Below are 8,653 nucleotides of genomic sequence, written 5' to 3'. Positions count from 1 at the left end.
GGAGTATTATGATCAAAGGAATGCCCTGTTTTAAGTGTATCTGCTGTGAATTCCATTGTAATCACAGGTAATCCTGTAGTGAATATTATGATCAGAGGAAAATGTTGTTTTAGATGTATTTGTGGTAAAGTCCATTATGATCACAGAAAAGTACTGTTGTAATTGATCTACTGTAAAGAGAATTATGACAAAGGAAAGCTTTGTTTTGGTTTATCTTTTGTAAAAAGTATAATGATTACAGGAAAACACTATTTTAGGAGTATCTGCTGTAGAGGGTATTATGGTCACAGGAAAGCACTGTCGAGGGTATATCTGATGGAGAGAACACTACAATTACAAGAAAGGACTGCTATAGGTTTATATGCTGTCTAAAACATTATGATTACAGGAAAGAACTATTGTAAGGTTATCCGATGTAGAGGGCGTTATGTTCACAGGAAAACACCGTTTTAGGTGTCTCTGCCATATAAAGCATTGTGATCACATAAAAGCACTGTTATGGGAATATCCAATGTAGAAAGCATTATAATCAGGGAGAGCACTATTTTAGGTGTATCTGCTATAGAGAGTACTTATGACAACGGTAAGTCATTGTTTTAGGCTTATCTTCTGTAAAGATAATTATGATTACAGGAAAACACTGTTTTAGGTGTATTTGTTGTAGAGAGATCATTCTCTAAGATGTATGTCTGGTAGAGAGTATTTTGATAAAAAGAAAGTAATATCTTAGGAGTACCTGCAACTGAGAAACCTGAACAGCTTTACGTGTATATGCTGTAGAGAACATTATGATCAAACGAAAGCACTATTTTAGGCGTATCTGGTACAGAGAGCATTAATATAAAGGGAATGCTCTGTTTTAAATCTTTGTGCTGTAGAGAGAGCATTATGATCAAACGAAAGCACTATTTTAGGTGTATCTGGTACAGAGAGCATTAATATAAAGGGAATGCTCTGTTTTAAATCTTTGTGCTGTAGAGAGAGCATTATGATTAATGGAAGAACTGTTGTAAAGAGTATTGCGAGCAGAGGAAAGCAATGTTTTAGTTGTATAAACTGTAGAAAGTATTATGATCACAGGAAAGCATTGTTATAACTGCAGTTGCTGTTAAGAGTATTATTGTCACAGAAAGGCACTGTTGAAGATGAATATCTACTGTAGAGAATATTATGATCAAAGAAAAGCACTGTTAATAGATGTATCTGCTATAGGAAGCATTATAATCAACGGAATGATCTGATTTAGATTAATCTGCTGTAGAAAGTATTATGCCACAGGAAGACAGTTTTTAGGGGCATATACTCTAGAGAGCATTATGATCACAGGAAAGCTCAGTTTTGGGTATATCTGGTGTAGCGACATTATGATCATAGGAAAACACTGCTTTAGAGTGCATCATGATCTCAGGAAAGCACTTTTATATTTTAGGTATGTCTACTGCTAAAAGCATCATAATCACAAGAAAGTATTGCTGTAAGTTTATCTGATGTAGATAGTATTATGATCAAAGTAAAGCACTGTTATGGGTATATCCGATGTAGAGAGCATTATAATCACAGTATAGCACTATTTTAGGTGTACCTACAATCGAGAGTATTATAATAACTGGATAGCTTTGTTTTTATGATCAAAGGAAAGCACTAATCACAGTAAAGAAATATTTAAATCGTATATTTTGTAGAATGATTATAATCACAGGAAAGAATTGTTTTAGGTGTAGATATTCTAGAAAGCATTATGATCAAAGGAAAGCGTTATTTTAGGTGTATCTGCAGTAGAGAACATAATGATCACTGCACAGTTACTTTTTATGTTTAAATGCTGTAGCGAGATCATGATCATAGGAAAGCGCTATTTTTGACGTACTGCTGTAGAGTGTGTTTTGATCAAAAGAAAGCAGTGTTTTAGGTGTATCTGTTGCAAAGAGCATTACGATCAAAGGAATGCACTATTCTGGGTGTATGTTCCTTAGAAAATATTACGATCACAGGAGAGCATTGTTCCAGGTGTACCTACTGTATAGAGTATTATGATTACAGGAAAGCACTGTTGTAGGTGTATCTACTTTACAGAGTTTTACTATCGAAAGAAAGCACTGTTGTAGGTATATTTACTGTAGGGAGTACTATAATCAATTCTGTTTTAGATTAACCTACTGTAGAAAGTATTATGATCACGGGAAACCACTATGTTAAAGGTATATGTTTTAGAGAGCATTATGACTACAGGAAAGTTCTGGTTTAGGTGTATTTGTTGTAGCCACATTGTGATCACAGGAAAACACTACTTTAGGTTTATTTGCTGTACAAAGCATTATGATCAATGGAAAACACTGTTTTAGATTTATCTTCTATAGAGAGAGTATTATGCTCACAACAAAGCACCGTTTTAGGTGTATCTGTTGTAGAGAGGTTATGATCAGAGGAAAGCTCTGTTTTAGGTGTATCTTGTGTAAAGAGTATCCTGATCATAAGTAAACACTGTTCTCAGTTTCAATGCTATAAAATATTATCATTGTTATAAAGACATCATAAAACGAAAATCACATACAAAAATATGACTGGAATATTAAGAGATTTGTAGTGAGAAAATGTGGAACTTTACGTCTGAAGTTCTAAGATATTTTAGATCATGAAACTGAGGATTTGTTTATTTTGAACGACAATAAGCGATCAACTTGTCCATTGATGTAAATATACATAAATCTCTGTGTTAAAAATATTGAAATCCGTTCTTGTATTATTGGAACTTCTTCCTGTACGATACTGCGATTTCGAACGATAGGCAGCATTGTTGTTTTTGGAGAGTAATATTTTTCTGAGAAAACATAGATATTGATTTCTATAACTGAACTCTGACGCAGCAAATATTTTATTTGATCTACAGGATACGAAGCTTGTGTGCCAAATTTGGGACTTGCTACACCAACACTTATACAATTTGAAAGACGAATACGTATAAGGAAAGAAAACAGTTATAGAATAATTATAGAAAAACACATGTATGTCAACGTCGGTCCTCTTAGCAACAAATTTCTAAGAAAATGTTACACAAAATAGTTCCTTTGGCAACAGGTTTCTTAGTGCATATTACCAAGACAGATTTTAGCAACGTATGTCGGAAGGCCTATTACACAAGCCAGTTGCAGGAGGAACAGATTTTTGAAAGCATGTTGCGAAAAATTAAACATCGAAAAATAGTTTTGGCATGTCTGACGTACATTTGTGACTCACACACTGGTCAAGAGGTTATTCCAGTTTCCCATCCCCATGTCCTTTTGTCGCTAGTGAAGGACACACGTTTATATATCCCAAGAGCTCGAGCTTCTATTTGCTAACAGACGGTTAAAATAGTATAAAAAAAGTTGCCCGTCGTTTTCACCTTGAACTATGTAAAAGTAACAATGAAGAAGTTGATTTAAGTTGTTTTAGAAACCATAGATTAAAACAATAAGAGAAGGGGATTAACACTATCACAACCGACTACCGATTGCTAGCTTCCGGGATGCGGGCTACAGTTGCTGCCATGGAAACCAACGCAGTCAATGTAGCTTCATCCCTGACGCGTGTGGCACCACTTAGAGCTATCCATTTGGCGACGGATAGTGAGAGGCAGCAGAGAGAAGGATGCGGAAAACGTTGAGTAATAAGATCGCTTTCTCGCCACTAAATATAGCTCTTACAAGAATTGAGAAGGCTTTGCGGGTTCTAGGGGACGTCGCCTTGACTGATTAGGGCAAGGTACGATGTTCACCCACTTCACATATCCCCGTTTTTGGAGGATAGGATGAAACTCTGCCAGTAGATAATACAGACATCTGCCATGAGGACTACATTCCCTTTATTTGGACTTCTTAGTTTCCAGCCTTAAATTCCTGAGTAGCTCCACGACGAGGAGTGTGTGTGGTTTATAACGAGTAGGTAGGTTTTATCATTTCGTACCCAAAACTGTTAGCCGACAAGCCAGTAAGCTTCACTATGATCATCATATCCTGTTAGGCTTAGCTCCATTACATCGTTCGTTACGTGTGTAGGCAACTCGTCGGAATAACAGTTCATAAAAGAATTGGTAAAACTTCAACTTCTTCTCACAAATTGTGTTGGTTTTTAATCCTCTTATTTACCAAAATGTCGCATCTGAGAACTAAAACATCTTTTTGAAGTTTGATTTCTAAAATGGAAATAGAAAATGTTATAATACGTGTGACAAAACAAGGAATCATTTTATTATTATTTTTAACCCCCAACAGTGCTAAGAATATTCCAAAGAGGCAACACACCGGCATATTATTACAAGAAGTTACAACAAAGAGGAAGCCATCTTTTGACGTCACCGTGCTTCAAGGTCAGGAGAGAGTAAGTATAAATCTGTGTAAGATCCGATATCATTAAACTTTCCGGTTTCTAAATGACAAGATGATTACATTTCACATAACTGCACATTTCCTAGCAACGAAGGGTACCGGCAGCTAGAAAACTGTCAAAATAATGTTTTCAGTGTCGTCACAACAGTGAAGTAGCACGCTTGCGCTTTACACAGTTATTTCTACACTTAACAACAATCCTCCAAGTAGTACTGTTTAAAAAAAAACAGATTTGTATGCAATCTGAAACTGAACCCACAACTCATGTTTTCTGTGAGGTATAATTGAGACTAACACGTGTTTTCTCTGATTTGAAACTGAGTCCTCAATGCATGTTTTCTGTAATGCGAAACTAAGTCCTTATCTCGTGTTTTTCTGTGTGTTAAGAATGAGTGGCGTAATTTTGTCTAAAACTTAGTCCTAACTTTTCGTTTTTCTATGATACGATATTATAACTGTAAACACGTTTTTTAGAACCTAAAACTGAGCATAAAAAGGTGGTGCCTTAAAAACTATCGCTTCTGTATCATTACATAAATGTGTTTAGTAGGAAGATCAAAATAATCTAAGGATATATGTGTTTAGTAGCAAGATCAAAATAATCTCAGGATATATGTGTTTAGTAGCAAGATCAAAATAATCTCAGGATATATGTGTTTGATAGCAAGATCAAAATAATCTCAGGATATATGTGTTTAGTAGCAAGATCAAAATAATCTCAGGATATATGTGTTTAATATCAAGATCAAAATAATATCAGGATATATGTGTTTAGTAGCAAGATTAAAATCATCTCAAGATATATGTGTTTAGTAGCAAGATCAAAATAATCTCAGGATATATGTGTTTAGTAGCAAGATCAAAATAATCTCAGGATATATGTGTTTAGTAGCAAATCAAAATAATCTCAGGATATATGTGTTTAGTAGCAAGATCAAAATAATCTCAGGATATATGTGTTTAGTAGCAAGATCAAAATCATCTCAGGATATATGTGTTTAGTAGCAAGATCAAAATCATCTCAGGATATATGTGTTTAGTAGCAAGATCAACATAATCTCAGGCACAATAAAACGATTTTGATCCATCCGAACAGACTATTTGACAGACACAACACAAATCTATTCGTTGTATAGATCAGCTAGATTTTCACATTTGAACTCTTTCTGTCTACCATCCTAAAGTAAACCACAATTTACCAAATTAATAAAAATAAAGTATAAGGTAATATTAATACTTTCATTAAAATTTCTATAATTTCATTATAAATCTGTAAAGAACATTGTGTTACAAAACAAGGTATCTGTTTTTCATGTAAAAAACAACAAAATATACGTCTTTGTTTCGAATATTCGCACAAAGCCATACAACTAATTTTGAACAGATAGACTACAGGGAAAGCAGCCAGTCAACGGCATCCACCGTAAGCTCTTGGGATATTTTAATAGTGGCATCTGGCTGTCACTCTTATAACGCACCCAGTGCCATAAATTCTAGATGCGATTTTGCTGTAACGGACGCGAACCGTCGATCTTCGAATTCTTTGCCCGTCCCAATAAATTGCCAATCTGCTTCAAGTTTAAAATATTTTTTTTTACTGTCACTTTAATATTGGTGTTTGAACCTCAAGTTTAAAGTAACTGTACTTGAATAGTAAAATCCTGAAAATGTGTTGTTGCTTTTTTAACTCTGTGCTTGGAGTGACAGATAAACGTATACATGTTACATGCATACATAATATTCTTTAATATAATAACCTTGCATTATAGTTTTAATTTTTTCTTTGGATTACAGATAGTTCAGTATGTTTTAGCTTAGAATACTTTCCTTAAAATAAAAGATTGCTTTTCTGAATGTCTATCATTAGAACGTTTCATTTTATTTTTCAGATTATTTTGCTCATTTTGTTTCATTTGCTTAAGCTAACTAATGACAAAATGAGGTTGCATTTTGCTGTTGTTATTATGGAGAGCATGAGAAGATCTGAAAAGGTTTGCACAATCACACAACAGTATGTTATTCCTTTCTTCTTTTTTTTTTTTTTACAACCACAAACTATCTCTTGAATAAATAATCAGACAACAGTATTTTTTTTTCTATCGTAAAACGTCTTTTGAATATCACACAATAGTAAGTATTTACCTACTGCAAAATAGCTGTTTAGATTAAACATTTTTATTGTTCTTTATCTTTGGCTTAAAAATACAAATTAGTTAAATTTTGATTATTTAAAAGAGCGTAAAACCAGCGCTTTTAAAGAAGTCTCAGTGGAAATATCCGATTAAAGTTTAATTTATAGAACAACAATCGGCTGTTGGAAGATATTTTGAAAGAACTTCGATGTCTTTAGATTTCAGTTTCTACAAGTTTTCACCAATCCTTAACTTATTTAATTTCTGACAATTGTTCAGTATCTGCCAAATTTTGCATCATTCTCAATTTAAATAACCAATCACACAGCAGTTTCCTTATCTATCACGAGATAACTGTTTAAATAACCAATCACATAACAGTTTTTATCTAATGTAATACAACTATTTAAATAACCAATCACACAACAGTTTCTTTATCTATCATTGAATAACTGTTTAAATAACCAATAAAACAACATCTTCTTTATCTATAACAATGTAATTATTAATTAAATAATCAATCGCAAAACTGTTTATTACCTATTCCTAAAAAGTGTTTATATAACCAATTATTCAATACTTTATTTATATTTGCAAAATAATTTTTCAATTACTAATCATACAGTAGTTTGTTCTTCAAGATAACTGCTTAAATAATTTATCATTCAATAGGTTATTTATCAATCGCAAGATACTGTTCAAATATCAAATCACACAACCGCTCTGTTAACTTTTGCAAAATATCTGTTCAAATAATCAATCAAATGATAGTTTTTCATTTAAAACTTGTTATAATTCAAGAATACTGTTGTTACTGCATGTTGAGGTTCACGTTATGATATTGTTTAAAACTGATGTTGTAAATAATCAATTAACGAAAATAGGTAAGCTTTAAATTTTCTGAAATTTTGTAAATAACTGCTTTTTTGATCTAAGATATAAGAATGATTTAGGTTTGAAAATAGTTTTAAGATACGATGAGCAGTTTATATTAAGTTTTTTTTTATTTCTTAGAAATAGCTAAGGAAATGTACCTGTCACACATAACTTAGAAAAAACAAGAAATAAAGAAACCGACGTTAAGTTCGTCTGCTAAGAAACCTTTTATACTAGCGTAGAAGTAGCGCATTAAAGAGTTTTCAGTGGAAATTTCTGGTCAGAGTTTAATTTATACAACAACTATCGATTGTTGAAGGAATTTTTTAAACAACCTCAGTGTCTTTAGATATACCCAAATTTTCTATTTGCCATCGAATTTAAATATCCTTTTACTTTGAAACAGGAATGGCACTAGTCTTTCCGTTTTGAACCACTTAATGGATTTTGTGCAGCCCTGTCTGGCATATAAAAAAAAACATTTCTACAGGCAGTCGTATCACTGTTATTAGTTTACCATTAGTAAAGTTGTTGTTAAGGTTATTTCTGTTGTTTTGTATATTACAAATGTGAGAAAACATATTTACCATATATTAAACCCAGTGTGTGTCACGTCACGCTTGATTTCTCCTGATTTCTTGAAATAGGAGGAGTCATAAAAGCCAAAATGCATTTATCTAGATAGAATAGTTCGATTACTGTCTGCCCATTACGATTTTAGTGATGGGGGTGCAAAGGGGCCGTGAGAGGGGTTGCCGTGAAACCTTATAAGTGTAATGAGTGTTGGTATAATAAGCCTAAAATAAAGACGTAGTGTGGGAACATCTAGTCTAGAGACATGTGCATAAACTTTATCATGAAAGTAAAAATATCGATTCAATTTTAAATTTAATTGGATTAAGCTATTTTCTGTTATATCACCAACGCTTTTAACAAACAACAAACCTCTTTAATCAACGGAGACTCCAAATTAAGAAATCAACAAATATTTTTCCAGTTTTGTTGTCTATATATTTCATTTTACACTTTCAGTACATAGTATAACAATAATATTAGTTTATACTTTTGTTGCTAAGCGATATGACATAAAAACCTTTGTTAGAGAACGTAGTGTTACCAAAACGCACTGGATTTTCTATATATTAGAACTTGTAATCTAACTGATTTTTACCAATAATTATTCTGTGAATACGCAATAAATTCATTTCATGAACGATCTTAATTTTGATTGGCCCACAAAGGAATTTACCGACGTTTGACTGCCTCGACTGCACTTTTCTA

The 8,653-nt window shown here is 32.9% G+C and overlaps 1 long non-coding RNA gene across 2 annotated transcripts in view; it reads left to right on the top strand.

Moving 5' to 3' along the window:
• The first annotated feature begins 3,513 nt into the window (after positions 1-3,513).
• The window catches only part of LOC111085976, a 12,681-nt gene continuing 7,541 nt past the window's right edge, over positions 3,514-8,653 (top strand). For both annotated transcript variants that reach the window (XR_002610746.1, XR_002610745.1), the window contains exons 1-2: positions 3,514-3,921; positions 4,251-4,356. This is a non-coding gene — a long non-coding RNA (uncharacterized LOC111085976). The remainder of the gene's footprint in view (positions 3,922-4,250; positions 4,357-8,653) is intronic.

Source organism: Limulus polyphemus, unplaced genomic scaffold, assembly GCF_000517525.1.
Source record: "Limulus polyphemus unplaced genomic scaffold, Limulus_polyphemus-2.1.2 Scaffold752, whole genome shotgun sequence".
In the NCBI taxonomy this organism is placed as follows: domain Eukaryota; kingdom Metazoa; phylum Arthropoda; class Merostomata; order Xiphosura; family Limulidae; genus Limulus; species Limulus polyphemus.
This window is presented reverse-complemented; position numbering and strand designations above follow the sequence as displayed.